Source organism: Myotis myotis, unplaced genomic scaffold (assembly GCF_014108235.1).
Source record: "Myotis myotis isolate mMyoMyo1 unplaced genomic scaffold, mMyoMyo1.p scaffold_m19_p_1, whole genome shotgun sequence".
Taxonomy (NCBI): Eukaryota; Metazoa; Chordata; class Mammalia; order Chiroptera; family Vespertilionidae; genus Myotis; species Myotis myotis.
The window spans coordinates 190,680,130-190,701,678 of record NW_023416313.1 but is presented as its reverse complement, the minus strand read 5'-3'; the positions used below and the strand labels follow the sequence as shown (position 1 = coordinate 190,701,678).

The window sequence follows — 21,549 nt, the reverse complement described above, 5'->3', positions numbered from 1 at the left end:
AGTCTGACATCTTTAGCGCTGCCATGGAGGTGGGAGAGGCTCCTGCCACCGCTGCTATGCTCACCAGCCACAAGCCTGGCTTCTGGCTGAGCGGTGCTCCCCCTATGGGAGTGCACTGACCACCAGGGGGCAGCTCCTGTATTGCGCATCTGCCCCTGGTGGTCAGTTCACGTCATAGTGACCGGATGGTTTGCTGTTCGGTCGATTTGCATATTAGCCTTTTATTATATAGAATATTATTATTATTGCTTAAAGTATTACAAAGGGTATTACATATGTGACCTTTTTTCCCCCCGCCCTTGCCTCCCCTACCGCCCAGTGTCTTATGTCCATTGGTTATGCTTATATGCATGTATACAAGTCCTTCGGTTGATCTCTTACCCCCCTCCCTCCTGCCCCCCAACCCTCCCTGGCCTTCCTGCTGCAGTTTGACAATCTGTTTGAGGCAGCTCTGCCTCTGTATCTATTATTGTTCAAAAGTTTATAATGGTCTCTATTATCCATGAATGAGTGAGTTCATGTGGTATTTTTCTTTCATTGACTGGCTTATTTCACTTAGCATAATGCTCTCCAGTTCCATCCATGACGTTGCAAATGGTAAGAGTTCCTTCCTTTTTAGAGCAGCATAGTATTCCATCGTGTAGGTGTACCACAGTTTTCTAATCCATTCATCTACTGATGGGCACTTAGGCTGTTTCCAGATCTTAGCTATGGTGAATTGTGCTGCTATGAACATATGGGTGCATATATCCTTTCTGATTGGTGTTTCTGGTTTCTTGGGATATATTCCTAGAAGTGGGATCACAGGGGCAAATGGGAGTTCCATTTTTAGTTTTTTGAGGAAACTCCATACTGTCTTCCATAGTGGCTGCACCAGTCTGCATTCCCACCAGCAGTGCACAAGTGTTCCTTTTTCTCCACATCCTCTCCAGCACTTGTCGTTTGTTGATTTGTTGATGATAGCCAGTCTGACAGGTGTGAGATGGTACCTCATTGTTGTTTTGATTTGCCTCTCTCGGATGATTAGTGACTTTGAGCAAGTTTTCATATGTCTCTTGGCTTTCTGAATGTCCTCTTTTGAATGGTGTCTATTTAGGTCCTTTGCCCATTTTTTGATTGGATTGTTTATCTTCCTTTTGTTAAGTTGTATGAATTCCCTATAAATTTTGGAGATTAGGCCCTTATCAGATATGACGTTGGCAAATATGTTTTCCCACGCAGTGGGTTTTCTCGTTGTTTTGTTGATGGTTTCTTTTGCTGTGCAGAAGCTTTTTATTTTGATGTAGTCCCATTTGTTCATTTTCTCTTTAGTTTCAAGTGCCCTAGGAGCTGTATCAGTGAAGAAATTGCTTCAGCATATGTCTGAGATTTTGTTGCCTTTGGATTCTTCTAGAATTTTTATGGTTTCCTGTCGTACATTTAAGTCCTTTATCCATTTTGAGTTTATTTTTGTGTATGGTGTAAGTTGGTGGTCTAGTTTCATTTTCTTGCATATATCTGTCCAATTTTCCCAACACGGTTTATTGAAGAGACTATCTTGGCTCCATTGTATGTTCTTGCCTCCTTTGTCAAATATTAATTGAGCATATTGGTTCGGGCCGATTATTATTTTTTTTATTCTTAATGATTATGACAAGGGTATTTCATCTGTCTCTGTCTTCATGTCTGCAAAAGTAAAACTGGCTGTTCCCAACTGCGGAGAAGCAATGGGATGAACTACGCCCCTCTCGACTACTGTGTAATCTTACTGCTAAATCTTCTTACCATGAACCCAGCTTCTCAGACTGATCATTCCCATGATTATTACTTTTGCTTATAAGAATAAATTGAAGATCAAGTTCATATATCCATCCAGTAAGTGACAGAGCCGAGAATTAAGCCCACATCTGTTTGGTTGTAAAGATGCCCCTCTTAACATGTACATCAACCCAAGTTTCTCTCGCAGTCCTGTGAGCTTTTCCAGCGCCATGCTGGAGCCAGCTTGTACTGAATTGCAAAAGCCGATTGTTAAAGTTCCAGGAATTTTTATAAGCCAATTGTTAGATATAGCCATTAAAAAATCAAATTATATAAACTTAAAATTGAATGAATTATTTGAAAAAAATGCAGATAAACATACTGAAAACCTTTCACTTCCCAATTATTTTACTTCTGTTTGTGCTCTTGAGTTTGTTTGCATTGCCTGTATCTGTATGGGAGAAATAACACCGTATAATGGGTGCTGCTGGGCATCTTTCCCACCTGCATTCAGTGATGGCATATTGGTAGCTTGAAATTGGCTGTGGTGGGACTATTTATACCATAGGAATGGGTGAATGCTGCCAATCAGGGCTCAGTTTATTGTTTCGTTGGTTGTCTAGACTTACAGTGATGGAGAAAATGTTAATAGTGCAGATTAACCTTTTAAAAAAGTGTTTGTGTCTAGTGCCAAAGTCAAGAGCGGCTTCAGTTTAATAAATATAATTCGTATAGGAATGAGTAGAGCTGGTTTTTAAAAGCATTTACCAGTATATCACCACCATCCATACTTGTTGGGGCCTCTAGAACTGAAGAACATTTGCAACTATGCTATATGGAGTTCTCCCAAGGCATATGTCTTCTAAGCCCAAGTTGAAAAGTAAGTCTGTCTAAAAGTAGATTGAAGCTTTGGAAAAATGATTGTTTTTCCTCATGAAATCAACAAATCTATTCTTTCTCAGATCACACGAGGAAGTGAAGAGAAGTGACAGTACTTGCTTTAAAACTCAAGGCAGCGAGCATGAATGTGCACACACCGGGGTGGGCTTCTGTCAACAGAACAGCCTGCTGAGGAGACAGCACGCGGGGTGGGTGGTATTCGACTTTTTACTTTATTTCAGGCAATGAACATAGTCCTGTGCAAAATTTGAAATTTTGTAGGCATTTGGGTGTACCGGCTTGGGATATGTTCATCTGTGACCGCAAGCGGCGCTGCCTCTCGTGTTGTTTAGCTTCTTGTAGCCTAACCAGCAGGTTGCCTTCAGCGATGAGCCAACACAGAGCGACTTCTTACATGAACAAGGGGCACTAGAAAAATAAGAGGAGATTATTTTTGCAAAATGGTATAAGGATGCCTCGTTATATATAATCTTCGAAGTCTTCTCTCCCCCTCCCTCCCCTCCCTCATTCATTTAGTTTGGAGCTGCCACATTTTATGGGGCAAATTCCTAAAGAGGTGAGAATTTCTCAAAGCCAAATATAGACATAGAGGTGGCATTCAGGTGAAGAGGAGCTGTGGTAGTGATGCATTTCCTCTAGCGAGGCGTTTACTATGCCGCAGTCATGCCTTCTCGTTCGGCAGGGCTCCCATGAGGAGCATGGTAGCCAGGAGTTGCCAGTGAGGGCTCTGTCCCTAATTTGCTGTGGGACATATTAATGAAACATGCAGTCAAGTTTTCTCTGTGAAATAGAGATAATGGTCTCTGAGACTTATTATACGGGTTGACAGAGTGACTCCTGAATGCCCTGGAGTGTAGTCTTTGGCGCCACCTGCAATCAGCAAGTGAAAAGATGGGTCTTCCTCCAACTCAGCAGTAGATGTCGCTGCAGTCAACTAAAACCCAGGAAAGCTCTGGCCAAACATTCCATTAGTGCAGCGGTTCTCAACCTGTGGGTCGCGATCCCTTTGGGGGTCGGGGTCGCCTAAGACCATCGGAAAACACATATTTGTAACTAGAAATAAATATTTCACAATATATAATTACATATTGTTTTTGTGATTAATCACTATGCTTTAATTATGTTCAATTTGTAACAATGAAAATACATCCTGCATATCAGATATTTACATTACAATTCAAAGCAGTATCAAAATTACAGTTATGAAGTAGCCACGAAAATAATTTTATGGTTGGGGGTCACCACAACATGAGGAACTGTATTAAAGGGTCGCGGCATTAGGAAGGTTGAGAACCACTGCTTTAGAGGAAAAGGAACATAGTAGCTATGAAACTTAACGGAGCACCTAGCTTTCTTCCCCACCCCAAACTCAAACCCTTTACATCATGCTACTATTTATTTATTTATTTATTTATTTATTTTTTCTAAATGAAAACAGAAAAAATGATTAGAATCATAGACTCTTAATTTAAATTTAAAAATTTCACATTTTAGCGTACTAGATGTTTCCTGCATGGTTTGTCTCCTCAGTCATCGTCCACAGGACTCTGAGAAGCTGTAGGAATATGCAGGCGCAGACTCTAGGCCCGGCTTTCTCTCCAACGTTGTGGAAAGGGACTGTACATCACGGGGCAGAGCCCTCCGCTCCCCTGCGCCACCTGGACAGAGCCCGGGGAGAGTGACCTCCCGGGGTGTCCACGTTGGGCATGCTACTATTTATTATTTTCAGTAACCTATGTTATTATATAGACAAGTCTCTTTCAGAAAAAAAAAAGGTTGATTCAGCAAATCATTCCATTCCATCTTTCATTCATTTAGCCATTTGTTCATTCAAGAAATACTTATTAGGCACCTGCTAAGAGTGAGGAACTTGCCAGGCGCTGGGCTTACAATGATGAACAGTACAGATAGTCTGGCATTATGGAGCTTCCTGTCTGGTTAGAAAGACAGGTTATTAAAGATATAATAGCAAAAATGAAGTAATTATAGTACAGAGAGGTTAGTGTAATTGTAGGGCAGGTGCTAGATGAAATAGAAGCAGATGATCAGGGGACCTGGTTGAGTGGAGGGGTCAGGGATGAGATAAATGGTGTTTCAGCCCAGCTGGCATGGCTCAGCGGTTGAGTGTCGATCTATTAACCAGGAGTCATGGTTTGATTCCCGGGCAGGGCATATCCCTAGGTTGCCAGCCCGATCCCCAGCGGAGGGCATGCAGGAGGCAGCCGATCAATGATAACTCTCTCATCGATGTTTCTCTCTCCTTTTCCCTTCCTCTCTGAAATCAATAAAAATATTAAAAAATATTGCTGGGGTTCTTGTCCCAGCATCAAGAAGGGTTCAGGAATCTGGAGAAGGGGGGTGTGCTTGGATAAGAGTTCGGAGACGAAATATAATTTTGAAAGGCATTGGGCGTCAGAGGAGCTTAGCTAAAGGAGCTAAGATACAAGATCTTAAGTCTAACGTCTTAGGTTCTCTCTGTCCCCAGGACCCCATGCTTTTTATTAACACAATTTGTCCTGAGGCAAGGCAGAGATATACACTTCAAAGGGTCAGGGTTTAGTACAGAGTCCATTGTCAGAATTAGCCTACGGCTGTTCAGGTGTTTGGCCAGTAGGAGGCAATAACATGTAGATTAAGATGCCTTTTAGCTGCAATTTAATGTATCCTATTCAGGTTTGGGGAAATGCCTTTAGCCATTCCCAGATGCAGGTTGAGTCCCCAAGTCTCATCAACCTTTTGATGAAACTCTTGAAATTATGACATGCTGGAATTGGTCTCCAGCAAAATATATTTTAAAAAACTATTTCAGAAGGTGCCCACATCATGTGCCAAGTCATAAATGAGGAAACCAGCGTCCGGATCCCTTCACTCCATTTAAGATTCTCACAGGTTCCTGCTGGGATTCAATTCACCTCTGTTGTCATTAGCACCATTTAAAAGAGTACTTCCCTTCCTAATTTTACTTAGACAATTTGAAAGATCTAAGAAGTTAACCATAATTGATATTGCCATCATTACTTTTCACTCGAGATATTGAAAACTGCTTAAGTGTCTTTTATATGTCAGGTACTTTGACAATTACTCTGGAATAGTTTATTAATGGGTACTGTATGGAAGATAAAACTGAATGGTGAAGCAGTCTGTCTTTTCTTACTCCTACTGTCACTCCTCACTGGGGTTTTGGATTAAACGAGAAGCTTCATAGTCCCTCAGGATGTTGAAGTCAGCCTAAAACACAAGAGGGATGCACTTAGGCGACAGGTACGTGACCTGGCTGGAGGGAAGGACTGGCTATGCATTAGGTCACAGACATTATAAGCAGATAATAAGGAATGAAATATTGATAAGGAACGCGAAGTTATTCTGTTCGATATTTGCTGTATCTCCTGCGACTCATGAATTGCATTTGGAAACCCTAAATTCAATTTATTAAGAGTCCCAAATATTGATTTTTGGATGAGTAAAAACAAGTTAGTAAATCTGAATGGCTCCTTTTAGGAGACTTAAAATTGTATTGCAGAGACAGCAGAAATGTCTTCTGATGAATCAGTAGCAACTTTTTTTTGGCCTCCTTTTTAGTTAAGAAATTACAAAACTAAGTTTTTGTTTTTTTTTAAACTTAACTCTGGGATCTGTACTCATCTTTATTTAATTCATTCAAAAATATTTATTTCTCACATTAAAAAAATCATGCCTCCAAGTCTAGTATGACTGTCTAGTGATCTTTCCAAATATTTCCCTTAGAATAAAGAAAATAAGTGTTCCAATATACCAGGTTAGGAAACAAATTGCCAGGAGCTGGACATTCAGAATAATGAAAGGGATAGTTGTATACAATTTCTTTTAATTTGCATACAGGGCCCCTCTGCCATTTCCATGCTCAAGAAGTTAAAGTGTTTGATACTGTCTTATGTCTTAAATTGTGAAAGGAAACATTGTAATATCATGGGAGGAGCCCTGGGGAAACTTCTAATACTGCTCCGGCTTTGCTTCTAATGTGTGGTGTGGTCTTGGGTAACTCTCCTAATTGCTCTAAGCCTTAGTTTTTTCATATATGTGAAGGGGCCTTACACAGATCTGAGGTCACTATGTATTTTCCTCTGTGCTCGACTCACCCAGCCTATCTTTTTTCTTTCGTTCCTCCTTTTCCTTCTCTTCTTTCTTTCTTTCTTTTCTTTTTTCTTTCTTTCTTTTTTCTTTCTTTCTTTCTTTCTTTCTTTCTTTCTTTCTTCTCTTCTTTCCTTCCTTCCTTCTCTTCCTTCCTTCCTTCTTCCTTCCTTCTCTTCTTTCTTCTTCTTCTTCCTTCCTTCCTTCCTTCTTTCTTTCCTTCCTTCCTTCCTTCCTTCCTTCCTTTCCTTCCTTTCCTTTCCTTCCTTTCCTTCCTTTCCTTCCTTTTCCTTCTTCCTGTCTTTCCTCAAAAGAAGAGATGACCCAGCCCCTGTCCAAGTCTAAACATTCCACTGGTGATCTGGATCCTGTCAACAACTACTTCTTCTTCTCCTTCTCTTCCTCCTCCTCCTCCTCCTCCGCCTCTCCTCCTCCGCCTCCTCCTCCTCCTACTCTTCCTCCTCCTTCTTCTTCCTCCTCCTCCTCCTCCTCCTTCTTCTTCATCCTCCTCCTCTTCCTCCGCTTCCTCCTCTTCTCCTCCTCTTCTCCTCTCTTCCTCCTCTTCCTCCTCTTCCTCCTCTTCCTCCTCTTCTTCCTCCTCTTCCTCCTCCTCCTCCTCCTCCACCTCCCTCCCTTCTTCTCCTCCCCCCTTCTTCTCCTTCCTCCTCCTCCTTCTTCTTCTTCTTCTAGTAGGGTTACCAAGCCACTGGAAATATTCACTTGTCTAAGTTAGAAATCTGGCTGTGGTCTCTAATTCTTCTCTGTTTCACTCAGTTCCCACATCCAGGCAGAAGCAAAGTCCCATTCATTCTCCCTCCTAAGCGACGGTGGAGTTCATCCTTCCTTGCCATCCCGTCTTCCTTAGGCCAGACTATTGCAGGAGCCTCTGTACTGATTTCCTTTCTTGCAGTCTCTTCCACTTTCAGTCCATTCCCTACTGTTCTCAGTGATACCTTTCTAAAGCACAACTCTGATTATGTCTGTTGAGCAGCAGCAACCCTACTGAACAAATGCAGGGTGTCCCCAAAAATGTATACACACTTTGAATAATTATATATTTCAACTAGAGGCCAAGTGCATGAAATTTGTGCACTGGGGGTGGGGGGGCAGCCCTCAGCCTGGCCTGAACCCTCTGGCAGTCCGGGAGCCCAGGGAGCAGGCCCAAGCCATCATTCGGACATCCTTAGTGCTGCTGTGGAGACAGGAGAGGCTCCCACCACCACCACTGCGCTTGCCAGCCGTGAGCCTGGCTTCTGGCTGAGCGGTGCTCCCCCTGTGGGAGTGCACTGACTACCAGGGGGCAGTTCCTGCGTTGAGCGTCTGCCCCCTGGTGGTCAATGTGCATCATAGCGATCGGCTGTTCTGCTGTTCAGTCGATTTGCATATTAGCCTTTTATTATATAGGGTGGGTTAAATCTGAAAAGGAAGAAACATCAATTGAGCTATCAGCTGTTTAGTATGTATACATATTTTTGGGACACTCTGCATTGATATTGTGAGAGGGTGTTATGCCAGGTTCTGAGAGAGAATCAATTTGTATAAGACAGCACAGTGCCATTTAAATCCAAACCTTGTTGTGTTGGCTACCTCATTTACCTATGGGATAAAATGAGTTTCCTCTGCATGGCATTTGAGGCTGTGCACATTTGGGCCTCAACTCTGCCTTCCTAAACCATCTCCTACCTCTTCTTTTGCTTTGTGTGTACTTCACATCTCTGCACACTAAACTCTTCTCAAACTGAGCATGCAGTGTCCTTTCCTGTTTATGAAATTTTGCATGTCCAGGTTTTTCTGTCTGGAATTTCCTTTCCCCGGTCTCCCCTGTCTGTCTTTAGAATGCCTATTCATTGTGCAATACTGGATGCAAACGTTATCTTACTTGGGAGAATTCTCCTGGTTGATTGCTTCCTTGTCTATACTTCTATAGCCCTTCGTGCATGTGTTACATTGTATTTAACACGTTAAGCGCTATGTCAGTCACTGGTGACTGAAATGGAAAGGAAGACAAAACAGTCTTGGTGCTTAACGTGTTAATGTCTGTCTTCCTTATAAGACTGTGAGCTACTTAAAGGCAGGGAGTCATGCCTTATTGATCTTTGTAGTCCCTGTAACCTCTCCTAGTTATAGCACCTTTTAGTGGCTCAGTAAGTGGTTGTTGAACTAAATGAGTGAATTGTATGTGCATACATGAATGGATGGAAGTGGTTACTGCGGTATTTCCCAATGAAAATGTCAGTGACCGTGGAAAGAGGAAACTTGGAAGATACAATGCCTTGCTGATCTTCCAGGCGAGGCTTTGACATCTGCAGGTACATTCTGAGCTGATGGCCAGAGAATCTTTGACCTTTGATCTCTAAAGATCAAGTCCTCTTTAAGCTGTAAGAGTTGATAGCTTTATTTTGGCTATGCCACTTCAAACCCAAGAATTGGAGCACTTTCCTTGTAACACTTTTGCCTGCTGGATGAGTTGACAAGGGTGCTTTTGTTCAACTTGTCACTGGCTCTTAGTTCCCTGAAATTGACTTCTGTGTCCCACTGTGACAAATCATTAGACTCATTCCCAAATGAATGGGTTGTCAGGGAGGCATCATTAAGGCTAGTGAAATATCTCAGTTTCAGCTGAGCAGGGCCAATATGATGCTACCTCCTCATGACAGGCATGGTGATGTGGTGTTCCGAGGAGCAAAGAACATCTTTCAAAACTACAACGTACCTCAAGTGTAGGCAATTACTCTAGTCAGAGAGTGGCAATCAATATGTAAAGCTTAAGGTGGGAACATTAATGCTTCCTTTAATGCAAAAGCATCAGCAACTAATATTTTTTTGCAGGGGGGTGGAGAGGAGGAGAATGAACTAATAATCCACCACTTCATTTCCAAAGGTGATTTTTATAATCAATTTGCAGGTATATCCATTTTCAGGATGTGAAACATAAAAAGAACTAAAAGCTTTTACAAGGTCTTTTTTCGGTATCTGCCTGCCTTATATTCTTACTTCCTTTTAGTCCTCCAGCGCTGTCACATCCGTTATTATCCTGACAAGAAAAATCATTCAGGCCGCTTAAATGATATTTCAGAGACGTACAGTCTGTTAGAGTTCAGAAAAAGCCAGCACTTTCCAAAAAGAAGTTGATGCTCTTTTAGTTATTATTTCTCTCTTTTTCAAAATTTATTTTTTCCATCCCCATTTATCCCCTCTATGCCCTTTTCTACCTCCACCCCGACCCCCCCCCCCCCCCCCCCCCCCGCCAATCACCACACCGTGACCATGTCCATGAGTTCTCTCTTTTTTCTTTTTGGCTCAATCCCTCCACCAACCCTCCCCCCACGGTTCCTTTCCCCCTCCCCCAGCTGTCTGCCTGCTCTCTATCTATGAGTCTGTCTATATTTTGTTTGGCAGTTCAGTTTGTTCATTAAATTCCGCATCTGAGTGAAATCATGTGGTACTTGTCTTTCTCTGACTGGCTTATTTCACTTAGTATAATGTTCTCCAGGTCCATCCACGCTATCGGCGAAGGGTAAACTTTTCTTCCTTTTTACGGCAGAGTAGTATTCCACTTGTAAATGTACCACATCTCTCTTTTTTCTTGACTTGAAGAGAATTTGCAGCTTCTCTTGGGAGTTATTATTTCATACATTTCCGTAAGGTCATTATTTTTGCACATAATGACCCCTCACTTCCTAAAGCCATCTGCTTGGTTGGCTAAAAGGAGTAAGGCAGGGGTTAATATTAGTTCACTTCCCCTGTTTTTGTTTGTTTATTGTGACTGTGAAGCAGTAGATGCTCAAAGCAAAAATTTTGGATAAAGCATAGAAGCCTGGCACTATGCCCAGGAACAGCTGGGTAGGTGCTGGCTCTGCCCTCCTCCAGGAATAATCCTTATTTAGAGCACACCACAGACTGGGAGGCCAGGGAATGGTGGGAACGTTGTGCAGCCACTTTCCTGGGGTTGCTTTTCCATGAGTGGTCAGAGCCCCTCTAGCTTGGTCTCCTCCACTTTCCTCCTCCTCATTCTCCCACTGAGACTCCAGCTTCATCCTACATCTTGATTGGAAGTGTCACAATCGGAGACTTTGCATAATCATAGTTGTCCCAGGCCCACCTCATAGTAGACCCTCAATAAATTTTAAAAAAAATTCTTTATTTTTTAAAATATATTTTATTGATTTTTTACAGAGAGGAAGGGAGAGGGATAGAGAGTTAGAAACATCGATGAGAGAGAAACATCGATCAGCTGCCTCCTGCACACCTCCTACTGGGGATGTGCCCGCAACTAAGGTACATGTCCTTGACCTGAATCGAACCTGGAACCCTTCAGTCCGCAGGCTGACGCTCTATCCCCTGAGCCAAACCGGTTAGGGCAAAAAATTCTTTATTCTTTAAAGTATTACATATAGTATTACATATGTCTCCTTTTCCCCCATTGACCTCTCCCCGGCCACCCCCACCCCCCAGCACATTCCCTCATTCCCCTATTGTCTGTGTTCATTGGTTATGCTTATATGCATGCATACGAGTCCTTTGGTTGATCCTTAATAAGTTTTTATTGACTAAATGAAGTTGTCAGTGGGAAATATCAACCTAGACAAACAAACCTCTCTATTGCTATTGTGCTCCCTTCTTACTGCATAATGTTGGCACCTGAGGCCAGAGGCCCTCTTCCTACGAGAAAATGGGAAGGCAAAAGGGAGGCGAAAGGAAAGGAACCCCTGACTGATCTTTATCATAGTGTTCTGGTAACCCACCTTTATTACATATATTTGCATTATAAACACTAAAAGTGTTCATTATAGAAACTTTGAAGTTGCAGAAATGTAGAAGAGAGACTCACTCATGCTTCCACCCTTTAAAGACTGAGATTAACATCTTCACATATATTTTCTTTTTTTTTTTAAAAAAAAAATTTTATTGATTTTTTACAGAGAAGAAGGGAGAGGGATAGAGAGTTAGAAACATCAACATCAATGAGAGAGAAACATTGATCAGCTGCCTCCTGCACACTCCCTATTGGGTATGTGCCCGCAGCCAAGGTACATGCCCTTGACCGTAATCAAACCTGGGACCCTTGAGTCCGCAGGCCAACGCTCTATCCACTGAGCCAAACCAGTTAGGGCACATCTTCATATATATTTTCATCTTGTTTCTTGTTTGGTGTGTTAATGTGGTTGTGGTCGTTCTATCTGTAAATAGTGTCAATAACAAAAAAAAAAGTAAAAGAAAAAAAAAAAGAAAGGAAAGGAAACCTTGCCCTGACACATTGCAAAAGTGTTTGAAGGAGATGGGAAAATTCACCCACAAACCCTCTACTCAGAGGAAACAAACAACCTTCCAGACTTTTTTCTATGCATTTTTCCCATAGTCGACATTATGGTTTTTCCATTTTATATCACTGCGTTCTAAGTTATGTTGTGGATTAGTCAAGTGAACTGTGTCCACTTAAACTAGTAGTAACTGTGTTTATTTGTGATAGTATTTTCCTTTGATTCTAATAGCAGTGATTTTTGCATTTTAATGCTTCTATAATCATGCATGACTATTACAGTCAATGTGTATTTTTTTTTAAATTCTGAGCTTGCCCTAACCGGTTTGGCTCAGTGGATAGAGTGTTGGCCTGTGGACTCAAGGGTCCCAGGTTCGATTCTGGTCAAGGGCATGTACCTTGGTTGCGGGCACATCCCCAGTAGGGGGTGTGCAGGAGGCAGCTGATCGATGTTTCTAACTCTCTATCCCTCTCCCATCCACTCTGTAAAAAATGAATAAAATATATTTTAAAAAAATAATAAAGTCTGAGCTTGTCCTAGCATCAAGGTCCAAACCCACACTCTTTTTAAAAAAAATATATTTTATTGATTTTTTTACAGAGAGGAAGGGAGAAGGATAGAAACATCGATCAGCTGCCTCCTGCACACCACCCACTGGGGATGTGCCAGCAACCAAGGTACATGCCCTTGACCAGAATCGAACCTGAAACCTTTCAGTCCTCAGGCCGACGCTCTATCTACTGAGCCAAACCGGTTAGGGCTCAATGTGTATTTTTAATGGCAGTGGTAAATTTTATGATCAGACCTCTTAGGGTCCATGAATATAGTATGTATATGGAAACAGCATGTAGTACAGTTACTTTTGATTTTTCCTCAAAGGAAAGTGACCAGATTGACTTTCCTTTATGGTTCAAAAGATATTTCTCTGAAACCTTTAAAGCAGCGGTTGGCGACCGCTGCTCCAAAGGTTTCCTTAAAGTAGCGGTCACCAACCTTTCGGACCTCACGGACCACCCGTGGTCTGCGGACCACCAATTAATTGGTGACCGCTGCTCCAAAGGTTTCCTTAAACCAGCGGTCGCCAACCTTTCGGACCTCATGGACCACCCGTGGTCTGTGGACCACCAATTAATTGGTGACTGCTGCTCCAAAGGTTTCCTTAAACCAGTGGTGGCCAACCTTTCAGACTTCATGGACCACCCGTGGTCCGTGGACCACTGGTTGGCGACCGCTGCTTTAAAGCTTTCTGGGTCTTTACTACTCTCTGTTTACTCTTAAAAAAAGTTTTTTTACATTAAATTTTTTTATTGTGGTAAAAGTCACATAACATAAAAAGACCATTTTAAAGTATACAATTCAATAGCATTTACTATAGTCACAGTGTTGTGCCAGCATCACCTCTACTTAGTTCTGAGACATCCTCATCACTCTGAACGGAAACCCTGAACCCAGTAAGCTGTCATTCCTCATTCCTCTCTCCCTCTAGCCCTGGAAACCAGTAGGTTGCTTTCTGTCTCTGGATTTACCTATTTTCGATTTCTGGTTTACTCTTTTTTCTTTTATATATATATAACATATTTTTATTGATTTCAGAGAGGAAGAAAGAGGGAGAGAGAGATAGAAGCATCAATGGTGAGATAGAATCATTGATCGGCTGCCTCCTGCACGCCCCACACTGGGGATCAAGCCCACAACCCAGGCATGTGCCCTGACCGGGAATCGAACCCTGATCTCCAGGTTCTTAGGTCAACGCTCAACCACTGAGCCACACCGGCCGGGCCCGGTTTACTCTTGAAGGTAACTGCGAAGAAAATGTTTAACTTTCTCAGGTGGAGGCAGAGAATGCACAGGCATGACTGTGACATGTTATAACACATTTATTGTACATGTTGAGATACTAGTATCAAAGTGGCCACTAAAAATATATATCTGCTCTTGGCCGTTGTAGAATTGTCTCGGGAATTTCTAAAAACTAACAGTCATTTCATGTGAGCTAAATAAACAAGCAAGACTACCACCATGGTAAGAAGAGCTTGTGGCGATGAAGTAGTGTTAAGAGCCAGGCGCAGCTTGGCTAGGCTTCTGCCTCGGGATCTGAGCTTCCAGGTCTCAGCTGAGGCTGTGGTCTCATCTCAGGGCTGCGCTGGAGGAGCCTCTGCCTCCAAGCTCACCTGGTTGCTGACACAATGCCGTTTCTTGCTGGTGGTAGGACTGAGGGCTTCGGGACTTGTTGGCTGTTGGCTTATGGCTGCCCTCAGTTCTTCACCACATGGGCCTCACCGTGGGCAGCTCACAACATAACAACGTGCTTCTTCGAATCCAACAAGAGAGAAAGCTGTGAGCAAGAAAGCCATTACGGTCTTACGTACCGTGGACATTTTTTTTCATCAGCTTTGCCATATTCGATTGATTAGAAGCAATCCACAGGTTCTCAAGAGGAGTATCAGGACCCTCAAGGATGTGGGTATTAGGTGGTGGGGATGACACGGAGCCATATTGCTGTATACATGTGTCATCCAGGCACTCACATCTGCCTGTGGAGCTGGCTCGTTTCCATCCTCTGTTGAAGAATAAATTAGGGAAGGAAACAGGCTCATTCTAAAGGACACGTGGGCGTGAGGAGAAGCTCTGTGGAGAGCATGCTGTGTACTTGCAGTGAGGCACCAAACCACAACTCACCCTTAGTTTTGATCTCTCAAGGGAAACTGGAAACAATGGGACCGTCTCTGAGGAAGATAATAAACAGGGATGATGGCTGGCAGGCTCAGCCTAAGTGTCTGATTTGAGGTGTTTCCTGGAGCCTTGAGGCTTAAGGGAACAGAATGGCTGCAACCACACAATAAGAAAAAGCAAGTAGATTCTCTTAAATCAATGCCATTTTTTACTAAGAATTCATTCTCCAAGGTCCTGGGTCAGCTAGACTTATTCTGAAGAGATTCTGAAACCACTGAAAGGCTATATTTGATACATACAGAGTGAACTATACTTTGGCAGCATATTTTTTGTGTGAAACTTTTTTTTTTTTTTTATCCCAAACAGCATTACCTTGCTTAGTTAACAATGTCACTCATCTGATTTTGCTCTGAATTATTCCTGAACCTTTCAAAAATCAATGACACCCAGCACAACATCATGTATATGGCTGGCACTAAATAACAATTTGCTAAATCAATGAATGCAAAATATTTTACACAATCTGGTGGTAATCATAGGAAAGGGATCTTTTAAAAGTTTTGAGTAATAATTGATATTATTGGAGTAAATGGTAGCTTCTGAGTTGGTTGAATAGAACAGCATCCATTTGTATAAATAGTTGTATGTTTATTTTACGAGCGTTCTTGCGTGTTGATAATATTGCTGTCTTCTGCCTCAGCTGGGAGTTGTCATTCTTGGCTTTCCAATACTATAGCGACTACAGTGGTTGTGAATTTAAAGAGCAAAGATGGTGAGAATCACAGGCATCAGAAACTGTTTGACAGCTACTACCTGCTCATTCTTTCTAGGCTTTTTAATTAGAGTTTTGCTACATTTCCATGCTTAGGATACTATTCTAAACTACTCAGGGAGGAGTGGTTAATAAGCAAGCATTTTGGGGGAAAGTTAATGAATGCATAAATGTTCTGAGTGGCAATTTATGTGATAACTACTTCTGTGCTGGAATTAAGGCAAAAATTTTAATGCTAATATTTTGGGGGTTGGATCAGCCTAGTATTGATGTTGTAAGTACAGCTAATTCTTGGTTAGACATGAGTGGATTATCTGCACTGACCATCTACTCTCAAGCAGGCTTCCTTTTGCCAATCTAGCTAATTCTAGGTTACTGCTTGGACTCCTACTTACGTTTGATATACTGGTGAACTGAGGGATTTCAAACTATGTTTTTATTTATTTATATTTATTTATTTATTTAAAACATTTTTATTGCTTTTAGAGAGGGACAGAGAGGGAGAGAGAGAGAGAAACATCAATGATGAGAGAATCATTGATTGGCTGCCTCCTGCACGTCCCCTACTGGAGATTGAGCCTGCAACCCAGGCATGTGCCCTGACAGGGAATCGATGAATGCAAAATGACCTCCTGGTTCATAGGTCGATGCTCAACCACTGAGCCATGCCAGCCAGGCTCAAAGTATGTTTTTAAATTGCCTAAGAAAAATATCAATGAAACCACCAACCAAATTCCAGCCAGGTGGCAAGTCTCTGTTTGTTAGTTTTAGTGTTTGCACAACTGCTGCCTTTGTTGGGCCCTTTGATTGAGAGTTAACTGGGCAGCTTGACATGAGCATTGATTCCACTTCCTTATTGATCAGGGGAGATGTGAGCTGGGGAGGATGTGATGGATGGATAGTACCAGAATGTTCTTGGCAAATGCTGTGAGGCTGTGTCCCTCTTCAACTCATCGAATCAAAGCAGAATATTAAAAATGATATGTCAGGCATGGCAAGCCTTTCTTAGGATGCAGATAATCAAATTTTCTGCTCATTTATAAAGAACCAGGACCTGCCTACCATTGTTAATAAAATGTTATTTTAAAAGAACAAGTAGATCATCTTTCTCTTTTTAACCCCCCCCCCCTTTTTTTTTAACCCATAGCTCCTTTTATGGGTTGAATTGAATCTTCCTCATCCCCAAATATGTTGAAGTCCTAACCCCCAGGACCTGTGAATCTGGCCTTTTTGGAAATACAATCTGTTTATTTAATCAGATTAAGATGAGCTCATTAGGATGAGCCTTAAGCCAATCACTGATGTCCCTTTAGGAAGAGGAACAATTTGGACTCAGACACAGACACACAAGGAGAATGCCACATGGAGGCACAGAGACACACAGACACGGAGGTAAGGAGCCCTTCGTAGACTGAGACAGAGGTTGGAGTGATGCTGCCACAAGCCAGGGAATATCTGGGGTTACCAGAAACTGGTAGAGGCAAGGAAAGATCCTCTTTTAGAGTCTCTTGAGGGAGCACAGCTCTGTCAACACTGTGATTTTGGACGTGTAGCCTCCAGAACTGAGAGAATAAATTCCTGTTGGATAAGCCACCCAGTTTGTGGCCCTCTCTTCGGCAGCCCCAGGAAACCAACACATCCCCCTTTGAGTCCCTGCTTTCTTTTCCCCCTTCCCTTCACAGCCCACTTGCAAGCTGTCTGGATCACACCACCCCACTGAAACTATTCTTGCGCAGGTCTTCAGGGGCCTCCCAGAGGCTAAGGCTGCAGACCCTGGGGCCGCTCACTTGGGTTTAAGTCCAGACTCCACTCCCTGCTAGCTGTATAAACGTAGGCAAATTATTTAACCTTTTTGTGTTTATTAATTAAACGAGCCTACCCTAGGGGACTGTTGTAAGGCTTAAAAGAATTGATACAGCTAGGCATTTAGCACAGTTCTTGACACAGGGCTAATACTTAATGTCCACTTATTCCCATTAATATCATTTCCCACATTTGTCGTCCCTTTTCTGTTCCTATGCGGCCTTTCTGTGGCATTGGGCTCTGCTGGCCACTTCCTCCTCCAGCATTCCTGGGCTCCCTTCCCTTCTGGTTATCCTCCCTGCCTCTGGCTGCTCTGTGAGGAAGCCTCTCCTAGGAAAACATTGTAGCTGGTGGACAGAGCTCAAGGGGTGGAATCTAACAGATCTGGGCTCAATTCTCAGTTTGTACTTAAGTGAGTGATTTTGGACAAACTCAGGGGTTTTTGGATAAAATGGGGGATAATTTGACCTCACTGGGCTTTCGTAATGAGTAAATGAGATGATGTAAACATAGGGTCCAATATAAGTTGATGTTGACTTTCTTTTTCTTTTTTTTTTTTTGCTTTGAGTGACAGAATTATTTATTTATTTATTTATTGCTTAAAGTATTACAAAGGGTATTACATATGTGTCCATTTTATCCCCCAGCCCTAGACAGTCCCCTAGCCTCCCCTATCCCCCAGTGTCTTATGTCCATTGGTTATGCTTATATGCATGCATATAAGTCCTTTAGTTGATCTCTTACCCCCCTACCTCCTGCCCCCCAACCCTCCCCGGCCTTCCCGCTGCAGTTTGACAATCTGTTTGAGGCAGCTCTGCCTCTGTATCTATTATTGTTCAAAAGTTTATAATGGTCTCTATTATCCATGAATGAGTGAGATCATGTGGTATTTTTCCTTCAGATGTTGACTTTCAATGCCACCTCTGACCCCCTAGTCGAAAGCTTCCAAGTAGGGTTAGGGTTAGGGTTAGGGTTAGCTCTTAGGGAAGTCATGTACTTGAAATAGCATGTGATGCAGTAGCCTTGGGTTTTTTGGTGTGGAGAGAGATCTGTGGAATACTAGTATGCTTATGGAGCTGGGAAAAGTCCTACCAGATGTACACTTCAGTTATATTTGATATTTGACCTTACTAGTCTCTACATTCAAGGTTGCCAGGTCTCATGACTTTGATTCCTCCTATTATTTTTAGAAACATCCTCTCTTTGAAGAAAACAGACTCTGGCTTTGGAGGGGACGGTAGGGGGACCAGGCATGATGCCTGATAGAAATCAAGTTTCAGTCCTGAGTTCAGCAATGATTGATTCTAACCCATGGGGGTGGGGGTGGGGTGAGGCGGCTGAGCAAGGCAGAGGAAAATCCAGGAGTGGTTCACGTGAGATGTTCCGCAGATGTTTGTCACCAGTAGGAAGAGGATTAGAGGTACAAGAATTGGATTTGGTGGGTGGGGTGGCAGGATTAAGCCTTGGAGGAGGGACTGGCACAACCAGGCAGGATTTCAGTGAGCTGGGGCTTAGGGAAGGTCTCTGGTCCTTGATGGGCAGTTGATCAGAATTGAGAATCTGGATGCTTTGGACTGAGCCTGCACAGGGCGAGGGAGTAAGGGCTGTAGGGACGGCCACACTCTTCTCAAGTCCATCGTAGGCCAGGCTAGTCGTTCTGGAACCTTATGGGGTTGGAGCACAACGTGGGATCTGGAATGTGATTAACTGTAAGCCTCACCCTATGGGAGTAAAGGGCTGAAGTAGGGGTAAAGGCTGACTCTGTTGCCATTACCTTGGGAACCAGGGTAGGCCAAGGCTGCTTCAGTGGTCCCAGCAGGGAAGACTGGGAGAGGGAGAGACATGGGAAATAAATCAGACAGATACTCACAGAGGAAGTTTGGGAATCTGGACACTCTGAAAACATCTTCCTTTTGTGCATTTACTATCCATATTCTGTGAAAAGCTTCACACCAGCCCAAACACCCTGGAGATACCTTTCCCCCTGGTCTTGATGGCTGCGAACAGCAGTGTCCTCTTGCAGCCGGAGAAGTATTTTGTAAGTGATATTCTGACTCAGAAATGCTCTTTGTGGTTGCTTTAGTTTTACAGCTCTTGCCACAGATGCACTGCGCAGTTCTGTGGGAAGAGCTCAGGAGATTTATCTCAGTGCAGTGGCGGATGCAATGGCGTGAGCACACTCCGCCTATACAAGCTTCCTCAGCACACCAGGAAGTGGCAGCGCCCGTCTGAGCAGACCTCCTAGAGCCCCTACATAGTACCCTGATCTTTCCTACTATTGGCTGCCCTAAGGATTGTGTAAACTTCTGATTGGTCCAAAATGTTATATATACTGCTGCACTTACACAATAAACTTAGATCTGCGTCACTGAACCTGGTCTCCGGAGTCGGGCATGCTTCGTTAGGACTCCGTCGGCCTCACCCCCGCGGGACCCCCTCCTTCACAGTTCTATTGGGATAATCTACAAAATCAATGTCAGAGTTTCCAGTTATTCCTTGTTTGCAATATCTAAATCTAAGACTCTCAAATGCTGTAGTTTCTAGAGATCACACCATGGGTTTGGAGGGCCATCCGTTATTAAGGGGTAAAGATATTTTCAAAATCTTTATATCCCTACCAGACCATCACCAGTCTTTGCTGATGGAAGTCAATTTATCTGTTAGAATTAGTACCAGATTGCCTTCCACAAGTTCATGGAGTTAGAATATCGAGGCAAATGAGTGCAGTGGGAGTACAATGCCAAGAACAAGCTATTCTCTGTTAGTAACAAGGAGTTATAAGAAATAGCAGTAAAGCTGACCCATTAACGCCGCTTTTACTCCCCTGCTTAGGAGACCCTGGAGATGAATGACTCAGGCTTTTCCGTGTAGGCAGACAGGTGGAAGAGTGAATAAAATACAGCTCAGGAAACATTGCAGATACAATTGTGATTGTATAAAATAAGATTTAAAAATGAACCCAATATGGATTAAAAGGGACTATAATATGAAGACATTGAAAACATTTTTCCTTTTTGCAGATTGTGGGACACTTTTATGGTTTAGTTTGTCTGAATTCTCACTTTGTTTTCTGTGTGTTGACAACATGGCTTAAAACTGTAAACATCCTCCTGACACATCTCATTACTTAGCTTTTCAATTGTTTGAAATCTGGAGCTGCGGTCCAAGGGAGCCCACCAGTCTGTATGAAAATACCAGGGAACTCACCTATTATGCAGAATCCAGGGTTTTATATTCTGCACACACCAAAGGATGATACCTTTGGAAAAATGAATCAGAATATAAATTTTCCCCTACGCATTAATAACTGTTGGCTGTCGTCATAGTCCATAGACTCCAGCTGGCCATTAATTCCCCATAAATGCCATACGTGGAGAGAGTTATTGCTTCAGAGGGTTTTCAGTGGTATATTTTTGGTGAGTGATGTGGTGTGAATGGGAGTTTGCAGGGTACTTTTGAGATGATTAGTGTTCGAAACATGAATTGAGTCATTTCCAAGAGTCCATTTGCAACCTTATCCGTAAGCAGCAGCTAAAGAGATGTTTTGATCTACATTCCCTAGATCTTGGGTATGCAGACGTCATGTAAAAGGCTGGTAATAAATATTGACCTTAAAATTATTGCTGACTCTGTGATGAGCTTTAGCATCCTTGCCAGGAATTTCCTGAAATCTTGCTCCTCTTTCTGTAGTGATCTCTTTGTCTAGATTTGGACAAAGTGTTTGGCAAAGTGACTTAGCATCTCACATTCAGCAAGTTCATCGAGAATATGACCTTCTGGATTACATGTACCATGCGAAACAGGAAACACCAGAAAGGCTATTTAAATATTTTATGCAGCCTCTCTGTTCATGAAGAATCTTGTCCTTTATCTGTGCTAATGCAGCTCTTTTCTGATGCTCATTTATGCCCCACAGACCTTTCTCTTTGTGTCTCTAGGATGGGTTACGTGCCTCACTTTAAACTGTCCTCTCTTCCTACCTCTCTCCACCACATTACACAGCATTTACAGATTCTTGCTATGGGAATCAGTCCCCTCTTTCATGAGCCCTTAGGGCTTATTTCTAACACTCTTCATAATTCTTCTCTTGCCCTTCTATGGGCCCTTCTACACAGTGTTCCTATGCTTACTTCTTTAATTTTATTGCTCTGTAAGCAAGGCTGCAATGAAAAACAGTGATGGAAAAGAACAAACTTTTCCATCTTTTCATTCTGGGACAGTTATTAGTACTGTCTTCCTTTGCTAAAGAAAAGTAGAGAACCAGATTTGGACAGAAAGAAGAGTCATGATCTATGA

At 42.6% G+C, this 21,549-nt stretch overlaps 1 protein-coding gene and 1 non-coding gene across 3 annotated transcripts in view; one reads left to right on the top strand and one right to left on the bottom strand.

Moving 5' to 3' along the window:
* Positions 1-21,549, top strand: part of ARMH4 (armadillo like helical domain containing 4) — a 111,640-nt gene that overhangs the window by 57,063 nt on the left and 33,028 nt on the right. The gene's annotated exons all lie outside the window — the stretch shown is intronic.
* LOC118661583 lies at positions 4,138-4,341 on the bottom strand. Its single transcript, XR_004969374.1, has one exon. It is a non-coding gene; the product is annotated as a small nucleolar RNA SNORA73 family (small nucleolar RNA).